General features: G+C 37.8%; 1 protein-coding gene across 1 annotated transcript in view; it reads left to right on the top strand.

Moving 5' to 3' along the window:
* tshz2 (teashirt zinc finger homeobox 2) overlaps positions 1-13,965 on the top strand; it is a 493,972-nt gene that overhangs the window by 84,294 nt on the left and 395,713 nt on the right. The gene's annotated exons all lie outside the window — the stretch shown is intronic.

The raw sequence follows: 13,965 nt of genomic DNA, 5'->3' as shown, positions 1-13,965 counted from the left end.
GGCTTTTTTTAGCAGACAATGCAGTTGAGGAACAAAGGCAGAATGACTTTCAACAAAGATATATTCTAGTGATGAAGAAACATCATAGGAAGGGTAGACAGCAACTATGGTTAAGCAAGAGCATTAAGGATAGCATCAAATTGAAAGGAAAAAAAAATTCAATGTGGCAACCAGAAAATGTGAAAATTTTAAACCCAACAAAAGATGATCAAAACAACAGTAAAGGAGGTCCAAATAAACATTAAGGGTAAACTTGTTGTAATATCAGAATAAACAACAATCCTTTTTAACTATAAAAAAGAAAAGAGAGGGCAAAGTGACTGTGAAGTCCTTGTACAATCAGGCTGAGGAAGTAATGGAACCAGGAAATCACAGAGAAATCGAGTAAATATCCTGCATCAGTCTTCTCAGTAAAAGACATGAATAGCTTTCTGAGCATACTAAATAATCAAGGATGAAAAGGTGAAGACGTAATCAATGCAATAACTGACAATTGGTAAAAGATACTGAGGGAACTAATGGGACAAAATGCTGATAAGCCCCTTGGAACTGTTGGCTTGCATCCTCAGATTTTAAAGAAAGTATATATAAAGTATATGTAGTGGATGCACTGGTAGTAATCTTCCAAGATTCTTTGAATTCTGGAAAGGTCCAAAGGATTGGAAAACTGCAAATTTAATACCCTAATTTAAAAAGAGAATGAGACAGCAATTAGGTAACTATTGGCCAGTTGGCTTAACATCTAGAAATGGAAATAGTTCGAGTTTATTAGAAAGGATGTAATCGTAGAACATATAAATACTTAATATTTTTAAGCAGAATCAGCATGGCTTTGTGAAGGGGAAATCATGTCTGACAAATTTCTCAGTTGTTTGAGAGGGTGTAAAGCAGGCTAGGAAACAGAAGCCAGTAGATGTCATATATTTGGATTTCAAAAAGGCATTTGATAAGGTACCGCACATAGGTTCTTATCTTATGAAGTAGCCTTATCGTGTTTAGATTTGTACATTTGAATGGATAAAGGATTGGGTAAGTCATCAAAGGTAAAGAATTGGGAGTGGGGGCATTTTCACTATGGCAACCTAGTACTAGAGAAGTGCAATAGGGATCAGTGCTTGGGTATCAGACATTTATGTTTTACATTAATGAATTGGATGTAGGAACTAACCTTACTATCACCAAGATTGTGGATAATGTAAGAATAGGTAGGAAGGCAGCTGGTGAGGATCACATTGTCTACATAGGGACATGGGCAAGTTAATTGAGTCGGTGAAAACTTGGCAGATGGGAAATAATGTCACAACATTTGAGTTTTAACACTTTGGCAGGAAGAACCATTTAAATGGGGAGCAACTCCAGAAAACCACAGCACAAGATGATGTGGGAGTCTTTTGCATGATTAACAAAAATGCTAGCATATAAAATCAGCAAGTAATCGAAAAGGCAAAAGGGATGGATTTTCAAAATAGGGAAGACTTGCTAAAAGGAGAAAGTGAGGATTGCAAATGCTGATGATCAGAGCTGAAAAATATGTTGCTGGAAAAGCGCAGCAGGTAAGGCAGCATCCAAGGAGCAGGAGAATCGACATTTCGGGCATAAGCCCTTCTTCAGGAATGAGGAGGGTGTGCCAAGCAGACTTGCTAAAACAATGTAATACACTATTTAGACCATACCTAGAATACTGTGAACAGTTTTAGTTTGCTCATCTACAGAAAGATATATTGACATTAGAAACAGTCTAAATAAGGTTCATTAGATAAATCCCGGGTATAGAGGGATTTTCTTATGGGAATGGTTGAGGGGTTCGACATGTACTCGTTGGAAGACAACGAATGAAAAACTCCAAAAATATTCACTCCCTCCAACACCGTAGCATTGTGTACCAAACAAGATGCGAGGCAGAAACTTACCAAAGCTCCTTACATGGAACCTTCTAAACCCACAACCGCTTCCATTTTTCTTTGTGCCAGGAGCATCAGATCTCTGGAAAAGAAGAGCTGTCCTTCCCTCTGCAGTAAGAATCACCTCAAGCCTGATGCGAGCACGTTTACTTTCTCCCATCACTTGCTGTGAGAAAGATGGTCAAGAAGCAGCAAGTCCTGATAAGCCAAAAGGAGCACCTCTGTGAACCCTGTGGATGATGACCATTGACCTACATTTCCAGTCTTTCCTTCCACGCAAGACAGTTTTGCTTTATGTCTATCTGAATGAATGTATAGGGAAATCTTTACAAGGGGGCTAGAGTTTTAACCAGGAGATTTAAATGGTGACCTAATCTATTTACATGTAATAAATAGCAATTCTTGTAAAGTTCACAAACGTGGTTGATGTTTGCTGTCCATGTGGGTCTCAATATCAGGTATATTTTGGAATTTTGTGTACTTATATAAAATCTTGAACTTCTGTGACAACTGCAGCAATCGAGAGCCTTGATTTTCATCATGCTGTCCCAGTGAAGTATGGCATGAAACATATAAACAGGGTGGATGTTGCAAGGTTAGTTTTTCCTGTCAGAGAATCTTAGATTGAAGGGCATAGTCTGACTAAGAGATCAACCAGTGGGGACAGAGATGGGAGGAATTTCTTCTTTGAGGATAGTGAATCTTTGGAGGTTTTTTTGACTGCAGATGGTTTGGTTAATTATATTTATTGTTGAGACAGACAAATACATAATCACTAAGTGAATAGGGATTATGGGCAAAAGGCAGGAAAGTGGAGGTGCAGATATTTGGATCAGCCATGGTTTCATTGAATGGTGGAGCAGTCTTGATGGGCCATATAGCCTCGTTTTGTTCAATGTCTTATGGTCTATAGCATTTACAGCCATTGCAAAGAATACTTTTATTCTACGTTTTGTACAATTAATGTTTGGCTCAGTGTCAGACATGTTATTATTCAAAGAGTTGGCTTCTTGGCAACAATTACAGTCCTTTTACAGGAGATTGTTGAGTTCATTTAAAAAAAATGCACATTAATTATACTTGGTCTCAAGTCTTGGTTTGGTGAAAGACAGAACTTGAATTTATATAGCACTTAACATATCCCAGAGGACATGACATACAAAAAGCTGTTTTGAAAAGTAGGCATCGTTGTTATGTAGGTGGGTGCAATAATCACCTTGCACACAGCAGGATCCCACGAGCAGCAATAACTTTAGTATGACAATGTTAGTTAGGACACACAGAACTGTCCTGCTTTTCTTGGTGTAATTAGTGTTTGATATTACCTGAACAGACAAATTGAGTCTTGATTTTAAATCCTTGAACAGGATAACAAATCTGATGATGCGGGCTGCACTCAGGTCTGCATTGTTAGAGCACCATGTATAAAGAACTCAAATTTTGGAGTTGCACCCTAAACCCCTAAACTGATGTCTTGGACAGCAGTGTTACCAACCAATCCAAGCTGATGAGAAGGTTCAGCTGCTTTATTTGATCTGGAAAACATAAGATTCAGAATTTTTAAATACGTTCATCCTTTGTTAATAAATCAATGTGTCCATCCTCCTTCTCATATCCATCAACTAGTTCAATTTTGAATCTGCTTTCCTGCTGTGATTGTGTTCTTGCTTGCAACCAATTCCACAACTTGAGGCCCTGGTCAGGGTAAAAGAATCTTTTATTTTCTCCTCTCTCCTTTTCATTCCCAAATTCATAAAACACTCTTAGAAGTTATTGCATTATTGCTTTTCGAGAAATGTTGCTTTAAAAGCTGGACATGATGATGAGTCAAAGATCAGGATGAAACTCCATGACCAATTGCTATCTGCAATCAAACAGAAGAAAGTTAGAGTCCAGTTCCATATATACTTATACATGAGTACGAGTTGTAGTCTGTACCTTTCAATAAATCTGCATAAGATTTTAAAGTAAACTGAACCCACACTCCTTAATCTGTGCTTTTTACCAACAACACAGGAGAAATGGTATGGTGATCAGTGTTGGGGAATCTTCTTAAGAAATAAAGACAGTGATGCGAGCTTGAAAACCTCCAGACAAGATTTGAAGCAGTAGAGAAGTTATATTTACATCAGACCCTCGAGAAAACAAAAATCCTTGTAGAAACAGTGAGTGCTTGATTTCTGGATATCCAGGTCCATGCAGATAGTGAATTGCTTCTGAATTGGATTGTGGAAGCAACAGGACTAACAAGACAATCTCGTGATCACTGCATTTAAAAAAAACTGTTTTATATTAAAAAAAACTTGAGCTGCCGATGGAAAGAACACAGTGTAGAATCTTTTCAAAAAAGTAACACAGCAGCTGCATTATTGAATCTCCACACCCAGTACCATTTTAGCAGTAAGACTATTATAAATCTTGTCTACATTGATGGCGTGTGCAAAAGATGGGGAATATCACAAAGATGACAACCACATTCCCTAACATGAACTGGAAGATCACCGATATCCTACCTGATATGAAGCTCCTTCAATATAAGATGGAGCTATTCATTTTTACTTTTAGTTGTCAGAGAACCAGATAAGAGCATAATGAAAATAAACAGAATGATTGGAAATAAAGGGCTATGTAAAGTTAACATTTCAGGCCTGTTTCAAAAGAACCAGAGGATTATGATAAGGAAAATCAACTTTGGTACAAAAGTAAGCTTTAGAATTCACCATCCAGAGTAGGTATCGCAGAGACATCAGCCACAGGAAACACTTGATCAGTCTCTTAGTGAGGACTGGGATCTTTTAGAGGCTGAGCTGTTTGAGCAGATAGGCAAAAGTGAGGACTGCAGGTGCTGGAAACCAGAGTTTAGATCAGAGTGGTGCTGGAAAAGCACAGCAGGTCAGGCAGCATCCGAGGAGCAGGAAAATTGACATTTCGGGCAAAAGCCCTTCATCAGGAAAGATGTTTGTTTGTGCAAATAATAGTGTTGGTTACAACTTTAATATCGCCATTAAAGTTTTCCAAAGCGCCTCAGAGAAAACAAAGAGGCGTGACATCGATGCACAGCTTAAAGATTGAACATAATATGAACGCATTGTAGCCGGACATGAATGTCTACGTTCATGAGGTGCAGTTATGAGTATTGCTGCATCAGATGGAAAAGATAAAGCAAGTAAGCTGTTTGGGAAGTGCAGGCTATTACATCCACCAGCAAGTTATCATGCATTCCAAGATCTTTGCAAGTCATGAAGTGCAAAAATTACATTGGGCTCACCTAGGTAAGAAGTCTCCTTCCTAAAATACTGCCTTAAGTTACAATGGGATATAATCAAACGAAAAGCGTTTGCAGTTTGTATGCAGCAACAACGGTGAATATGCCAATGATCTGTATAAATGTAAACATACACGTGAGGTTAGCAGCAGGACTGACTAGGCTAAGGTTCAGAGTGGAACAACCTGTGGCCTTAAGATGAACAGGCTTTCCATGTTGTGGATGAAGTCAAATAGTTAACATCATATGCCTGAAGAAAATTGACCAACACACTAAATGAAACCAAAGTTGACAAAGGGGCTAATTCAAATATCCTACTGATCAGAATCCTGAAGGGTATGTATTTTGATCCCATCCATTGCAATAGTGTGTTAATTTTGAAATGCAACTATGGGAGATCTGCATGGAAACGATATATATTTTTACCTGCAGGACAGAGTGGGATTACCGAGATGCACAAATTTCAATGTCGTAACCATTTAATAAAACACCAAGATACCAGTTGCAGCGGGAGAGACCAGTTGGTCAGATCAATTTATTTTGTTCTCTGTAATAAAGCTAGGAGATCTATCCTGACCCAAACAAAATTGAATATGTTGCCAAGGCAAACAAGACCTGCAGCAGAGATGTCTTAAATTTTAAAATTCCTTAGCACCATGCCAAATGTTTCTGACCAAAATGTCATTAAGAGAACTCTTCACTGGAAGACTATCATCTTGTGTTCTAATAATGCAAAGAAGCATTAATAATAGAAACTTTTATGCTACAATATTTGGATCAAGGAAGAGAACAGTTCTGGAAGTTAATCCTTTGCAGAAAAGATGAGGAGTGTGCATCATGCAAGATGGCAAATCAATTTCATTTGGATACAAAAGTCTGTTGTAAACACAAGCAAAGTGTACAAGCATTGAGTATCTTACACTTATTCTAATGGCTGGTATCACATGATTCCATATCGAACCGCATCTATACTATTCAATTTGTATTATTTATCCCTGTATTACCTATATATTCATAAAAATATATCAATAGTGAGAAAAATGGGCCACAATATTACAGTGAGATAATGATGATAAATTTCATGCTACTACCAAATGGCAAATTCAACAGTAGCAGGACAAACTTATACAATTAATGAAATGCCAAATTATCACAGAATTACTAATAGTCTTGATTTTCAGGTGGAGCTCCATTCTAGTGGCTGGAGCCTCTGAAAGAAACAGGATGTACGTAACTCAGCAAAAATTACAGCTAAATGATGTAATTCAGAATCCCAACAATATTTTTATCTTGTCTATCTAATTCACTGTTCCTGCCTGTTGCCAAAAGGGTTCAGCTATTACTATTGGTCATTTAAAGAAGCAGACATGGGCAAGAAATGCAGGCCTCGGCAGTGACATGTACTTCCTGTGAACAAACATAAATTAATTTCAGCTGCAATCAGGGATGTTAGATAGAAACTTGTAACATTTTTATTAGTCTCTTATGGATTTGGGCTTTTAAATTCTATGTATTATATTGAGCCCAGTGAATTGAGAATGGCATTCAGTTGGGTCACTCACCCTGGCAAGAGATCTTAACTACCACAGGGGCAGGTGAGTGCTCAGATGGACTCATTAGAAGGTTTGCCTTGATACTTGGAGACTCTGTCCCAGTTGGTTTTAGAAGCTGTTAGGTCCATGTAATCTTCACTCTTCACACCCATTCCCTTCATGCCACCTCCATAGCCACTTACCCAGTACTCACCATGGGCAAACCTCCGAAGCATATGGAGGTAAAAATAATGATAGACTTTCAGTAGATTAAATAAAGCTCTCACTCCACTAAACTTTTTAAATTTTCTGCAGTGATTCATCTTTAACTCGAAGCAAATTAATTCTGAACCCCCATCAAAGATGGCTAATATTTTCACTGCATCTTTAAACTATCAATAAAACTGACTTAAAACATCCTGTTGAGAACAGTGTAGCCCGAGTCAGCCAAGCATTCATCAAGTCATAAAATAGCTGTTGGGGAATTGACAATAAAGAGCTCTTTGAAACTGTATGACCAGACTTTTTTACTCTAATCTATTAGACAATTTGGATGTCTGTAATGGGGTGGGATGATATCAGTGTCCTGCCCACTATTGGTAAATTGCTGCAGAGACATCCTGACTCTGAAAATCCAGTTCTGAATGGTTTCAGCTGAAGCTTCTCGTTCTACTATGCTTTTAGATGAGATGTTAATCTATTGAAACTGTATGACCAGACTTTTTTACTCTAATCTACACTGCATGACCTATCAAACAAAGCAATCCAATATGTTCTCTCCACAAAGTTCAGCCTACTTTCTTTATGCGTAAACAACAGGAAATTTAACAATGTTCTGCCTTTGCCGCTAAAATAGACCTAATCTTCCCATCAGAGTATTTACATGTAACGTTTCAATTTATCATTCCCATGCTGCAAGTAAACACTGTGATAATGAGATTAGAGTGGTGCTGGAAAAGCACAGCAGGTCAGGCAGCATCTAAGGAGCAGGAAAATCAACATTTTGGGCAAAAGCCCTTCATCAGGATATCTGGTTGGCTGATGAAGGGCTTTTGCCCGAAACATTGATTCCTGCACCACTCTAATCTTGACTCTGATCTCCAGCATCTGCATTACCCACGTCAGCCTAATCACTGTGATGATATTAGCCGACTGGACATCATAGGATATGAGTTCCCTGATTGGGTCTGTTAATCTGGTCCAATTAGGGAGCTCTGGCTGACAGGTAAGAACAGGAGTGTTGAACACTGCTCACTCTGAGAGCTGGATCAGTGTCAAGGACTCTCCACACGTCACTGAAGTGTGACTTGGCGATGGGGTACCTGCCTCTGCAGAATTATTTCATTAAGGCCATCACATCAACTAAATTGGTGTTTGTTTGAACTCTGTACGCAGTTTAAATGGCACTACTGAGTTTGTATTTACCTCTATAAAATTCATGCCATGCCCATTCCCCTGTTCTAACAATTTGGATGTCTGTAATGGGGTGGGATGATATCAGTGTCCTGCCCACTATTGGTAAATTGCTGCAGAGACATCCTGACTCTGAAAATCCAGTTCTGAATGGTTTCAGCTGAAGCTTCTCGTTCTACTATGCTTTTAGATGAGATGTTAATCTATTGATTCCAATTAGTTAATACTTCCACTAAATTAACAAAGGAAATTTGAATAAAATGTGTTAATTGTTTATCAATCATCTTGCAGCTTAATTTCAAGGATGTAGTATATTCATTTTGGCCAGAACCCAAGTTAGCACTTGCATTCTATTCGCCTCACCGTAATCATTAGTTTATTGGGGAACCCCAGGTTAATGTACACCTCTTTCATTCCTCACCACCAAATTACACAGTATACAAACTTCAGAACACAGGAGTGCATTTTGTGTTTCTCAATCACAGTTGGCCAACAATGATATGATAATGTGGCATCTGGCAGAGTTAGGCACATGTCCGTCTGAAACAATGGGATCCTGTTTCAATTCACTGATTTGCCACAGGAGCTGTCACATGCCTTCTGTAGATCACAGTTCCCATGTCAAAGCTGTGCTATCATTGCAAAGCTAACGTGTAACAGAACACACACTGATTAACAGTAGTACTATATACAGCTTGCTCCCCCTTACAAGCAAGACCTTTGCTCTCTCATGGGGTGGGCTGAAAGTCTTCCCACTAATCATTGCAAAGCCTGTATAATCAATTCACAAAATAATTGTGTGCTCCTACTGCATATGCAGGCCTCAACCAGTATGTTCTTGCTTATTTTGCCTGTCTTAATGTACATTAATAACTTCAGAATGTGCTTGCACAGCTGGTGTTCCCCTTTTGTACACTCGATTAAACAGCCAGGACTTAAATGACAAAATATTTTTCATTACATTAGTTACATCTGCAGTAGTTTTACTGCTGAGGCTGTATTTAGTAAGGTGTACCAGTTTCAGATGTTAGCAATATTTTATCTCTGACTAATGCATGTTCCTTTATATAATTGTTTCATTATTCCTCTTACTGATGTATCACAGATTTTCTGCCACTTGCTAGATATTGATGCATAATATGTAAGAATTCAGGAAGTTCTGCTCTTAAAGAGGAAATGTCTATCTTGACGATTTACAACTCTCACAATAGGTTGCACAGTAATACACCCAGCAGCAACCAATGACAAATTTTATTTTAAAGGCATTAACTTATATATATAAAACAAAAATAAAAATTCAAAAACTTGGCAGCTCTTGGAACATGCTGCAACCACAACTCTGCTAACAAATTCTGGCAGTGGATTCTCCCTGGCTATGTAAAGAACTGAAAAAGTTCAACTCTCGATGGCTCTTGAAAAAAACACCTTTGTGCAGGTAATGTACAAATGAATGAAGATATTTGCAGAAGACATCATAAGAACTGTATATTAAGCACAAAGAACAAATTTATAGCGGGGCTTCCAGGTGTAAAAAACACAGTACCTCAGCCATCATTGTGAATTCAAGAGATACTCCTCAATTCGCACACATTGATAAACTGTACTCGCAACGCTCATACTGCTTTGTAGTGTGTACAAAGTTTGTTTTTTTGTCTCATTGTCTTCATTGACCCAATATGAACACTGTTTTTGTAAACAGCACTCGCTAATTTGGTGAAGAATACCCATTTATGTGGCACAATGCCATTGGAGGGTCAACTCTGCAAAATAAACCTGCTCTTGCTGACCTGCATTGGGTGTCTGTCTCCAAGTGCATTAAAGTTAAAATCCTTATCTTTGTCTTCTGATTTATTTCCTCTCTCAATATTACAACCTTGTACACAATTTGGCACAGTACACTCTTCTGGTTCTTCCTGGAGTGGTGAAAGTTTGAAACCTTCTTCTGTCTTGGCAGCCAATGGCCAACTGTCTATTGTTGATTTTAGAATTTGAATTAGCTAGATTATTGTTGGTCAAAGATATTAAGTGATGTGATGCAAAGATTTGGGTCACATTATAGCTATAATTCAATTGACTGATGGAGCAGGCTTGAGTGATTAAATGGCTGAAACCTGTTCTATGCTCTGCTCAGCCCACATGGCAGTGGAAATACCTTGCCTAAACTGCCTCCCTTGTCCCATCATTTAAAAACCTTTTAAATCTCATTTTTTTAAATTAACTACTGATTTCTAATATTAATTTGGCATTAAGTTTAGCACTTATTTACCCTTTACATTATCATTTATTTCTTCCTTTCTTCTCTTGCTTACCAGTTGAATTTACAATAAAACTGCAATTTATCCTTGTCGTTGTTGTGATAGATAGAGATAAAATATATCAGAGATAAAATTAAGAATAAGAGTAATATATATTGGAAGGCAAAGTAACACTGTTTTCATAAAATGATCCTTTATGATGCTTGTCTAGAGTTTAGATAACTCTGATAATATTGGAAAGAATAATCCTCATGTGAGATAAAATAAGCCTTCAGAAGAACACCAAGAAAACATGGTCACTCTAACAGCACTTTCCATGTTTTTTTAAGGAGTTTAAATTGCCATATTACCCATATCATGTTTTCACAGCCATTTTGTCACAAAAAAATTCCTGATTATTTCCAAACTGTAGCGTAAAATGTAATCTACAGCATGCATGTAGTAAAGCATATTTTGAGCATGGATGTTTTTCTGCTAATTGAAACCAAGACATTAATTTTCACTGTAATTCTGATTGAGTGTAGAGCATTACCAGGACTGAAATTATTTCCTGTGTCTTTTGTTTTGGTAAAAAAACTTAATGCTGACTTCAGATAAATATATTACTATATTGGAATGGAATCTATATACTATTTTAGATCTGCTGATGTTTACCATCTTAAAAGTAAATAAATATGATGTTGTCTAACTTTTGACGAGGATCTGTCTTCATGAATGCAGCAGATCACAATGATGTACATAACTTCTTCTCAAAGGTAAAGCCTTTTTATGATGAATTAATGTTGCTGGGTTACAAGAGGCTAAAACTGTGATGATTCATGTGAATCATGATACTGTGCATCTTTCTCAATGTTGTCAAAAATATATAGGGAAAAGTTGGAAATGAACAAAACAATAATTTTACTGCTTACTGGATGATATTTCACTTGAATGAAATCCAAAAATAATAATTAATATTTCCTGATGTAGCCATTTCATGTAACACAGTTCTTTTCATTGAATCATTTGAATTGTTTTCATTATAGTGCTGGGAGAGGCCAATTGACCCATCGAGTCTGCACCAACCCTCTGAAGAGTATCCCACCCAGATCCAGCTCACCCACCCTATTCCCATAACTTTACATATACCATGGCTAACCCACCTAGCCTGCACATTCGTGGACAATTTAGCATGGCCAATCCACCTAATGTTAACATCTTTGGACTGTGGGAGGGAACTGGAGCAGGCATAGGGAAAACATGCAAATTCCACACAGACAGTCACCTAAGACTGGAATTGAACCTGTGCCCATGGCACTGTGCGGCAGACACGCTAACTACTGAGCCACTTTGCTAGCAAAACATTTACCTTGGGTGAACTTCATACTCTATTAACATAGACCCCCATTTATGTGGCTGATATCAGCTTTTGTTTAAACAACAAAATATCACCGGCTACGCTATTTAGAACTATATCGATATAATTCACTGAAGGATTAAGCAAAATGGATAGTTCATATATGTTTAAAGTGAGATACCGGGAATAAGTTGAATGAGTCCTGTTCTGTACCATGCTTTGAGTTTCTATGTGACAAGGATTAGCCAGTGTGGAGGGGACCATAGTTTTAATTCAGTCTAGAAATAATGCAGGAACTGCTTTCTAAAAGTTCTCAATAGAGCAAAAGACTAGCCTCCAAAGCACACAACTTCAGACAAAATGAAAGCATCAATGTAGTGTTATTTGAATGAACTGCTCCCGATTTAAACATCGCTAATAAAGGAATATGCTTTTGCAACTTTTTCAGTTGCTTCTATATTTTCTGCAGACTAGTAAGTTTTGATGTTCTCATCAGAATAATTGTTTTGAACTTTTGAGACAATTGGAGCTAAATTAACTTGCACAGTTGAAGCTGAAGCACTCCGTGCTGAACATCTTTATCTCATCTGTTAATTTAATTCCTTTACATAGACAGACTTGGTTATACTTTCAAACCAATAATCCAAGTGATATCTTCAACAAATTTGGTTGTGAATGTAGGAAGTATGGTTACTAAGTTTGCAGATCAGACCAAAATAGATGGTGTAGTGGACCGTGAGGAAAATTATTTCCGAGTACGTTGGGATCTTGATCAGATGGGAAAATGGGCCGAGGGATGGCAGATGGAGTTTAATTCCGATAAATGTGAGGTGTTGCAATTTGGTATGGCAGACCAGGCCAAGACTTAAACTGTTAATGGTCCTACTCTGGAGAATGTTGCTGAACAAAGAGACTTAAGGGTGCAGGTGTGTTCCTTGAAATTGGAGTCGTGGGTACAAAGAGTGGTGAAGGGCGCATTTGGCATGCTTGTCTTCATTGGTCAGAACATTACAGGAGCTGGGGGTGTCATGTTGTGGCTGTCCAGGACATTGGTTAGGCCACTTTTGGAGTATTGTGTGCAATTCTGGTCTTCCTGATATTGGAAAGATATTGTTAAAATTAGAGGGTGCAGAAAAGATTTACGAGGTTGTTGCCAAACCCCTCCAGGGGTTTGAATGATAGGGAGAGGCTATATAGGCTGGGGCTTTTTTCCCCAGGAATAATTTCAACATTTAAAAGGCATGGGCGGATGGATATATGAAGAGGAAGTGTTTAGAGGAATTTGGACCAATTGCTTGCCCTGGTCTGCCTTACCAAAATGCAATACCTCACATTTATCTAAATTAAACTCCATCTGCCATCCCTCGGCCCAGTTTGGAATGTCTGGTTAGCGTGAACGAATTGGAACAAAGCTTCTGTTTTCTCTAAACACTATTTAAATAAATATATTTAGAGGTCTCAGAGGACAAGAGTAAGAAAATTATGTGAGTGTTCTTAGTTGTAACTTGCAACTTGAATATTGCTGAAAAACAGCATATTGCTGAAGATTTTCATCTTGCAGTCATCAGGATAAACGTGAGTGCCAAATTACAGGTGGCTAAAAGCATTTTATGGTACAGGAGAAAAGATGCTCATTGCTTGGCGACTCAACTTTGGCTATGGAGAAAACAATAGGGAACTATTGGCTATGCAACATCCCAAGCAAATAAGGTAGAATGCTTGAACTTATCCTTTTGCTTGTCAAGAATGGATCCCTGTGTATGCATCTATGTTGCATCTACAACTGTAAATAAACCAGATTGCAAGTATGGCCGACTACCTTAAATGAGTTATCAACGTAGCTCATAACACAAAGGATTCCTCAGAAAATGCAGCCAAATTACAGAATTGTTGTTTTGGACTTCGAAAGCATGGCTCCTTGAGTATGGTTTATTTATTACAAACATAGTTATGATTGCATAACTATATTGTTGCATGTGAATTTCAGTGAGAGTGCAATGCTAGCAGTACATCCTTGTGAATCATAAACCGCACCATTCATAATGTGGCTCTTTTACACTTGCTGGAAATGGCATATTTAATGTCATCTGCAAACAAAATGTTCCAGCTTTGCACCTTTTGAAGTAACGCTTGGCAATTCCTCAGACAGCTAGAGTAGCCTTATCAACGAATTAGCACCCTTTTCTCCTGTATTAATTTTGTTGTACAAATTATTGTGATCATTTGAAATTTGGTACATCTTAGTGCTTTGACAATATGTATC

The sequence above is a fragment of the Chiloscyllium plagiosum genome, unplaced genomic scaffold (genome assembly GCF_037043375.1).
Source record: "Chiloscyllium plagiosum isolate Xiang-an unplaced genomic scaffold, Cpla_swu_hap1 HiC_scaffold_15, whole genome shotgun sequence".
Taxonomy (NCBI): domain Eukaryota; kingdom Metazoa; phylum Chordata; class Chondrichthyes; order Orectolobiformes; family Hemiscylliidae; genus Chiloscyllium; species Chiloscyllium plagiosum.
Note: the sequence above shows the minus strand (reverse complement) of the source record. Positions and strands in the feature narration are given on the sequence as shown.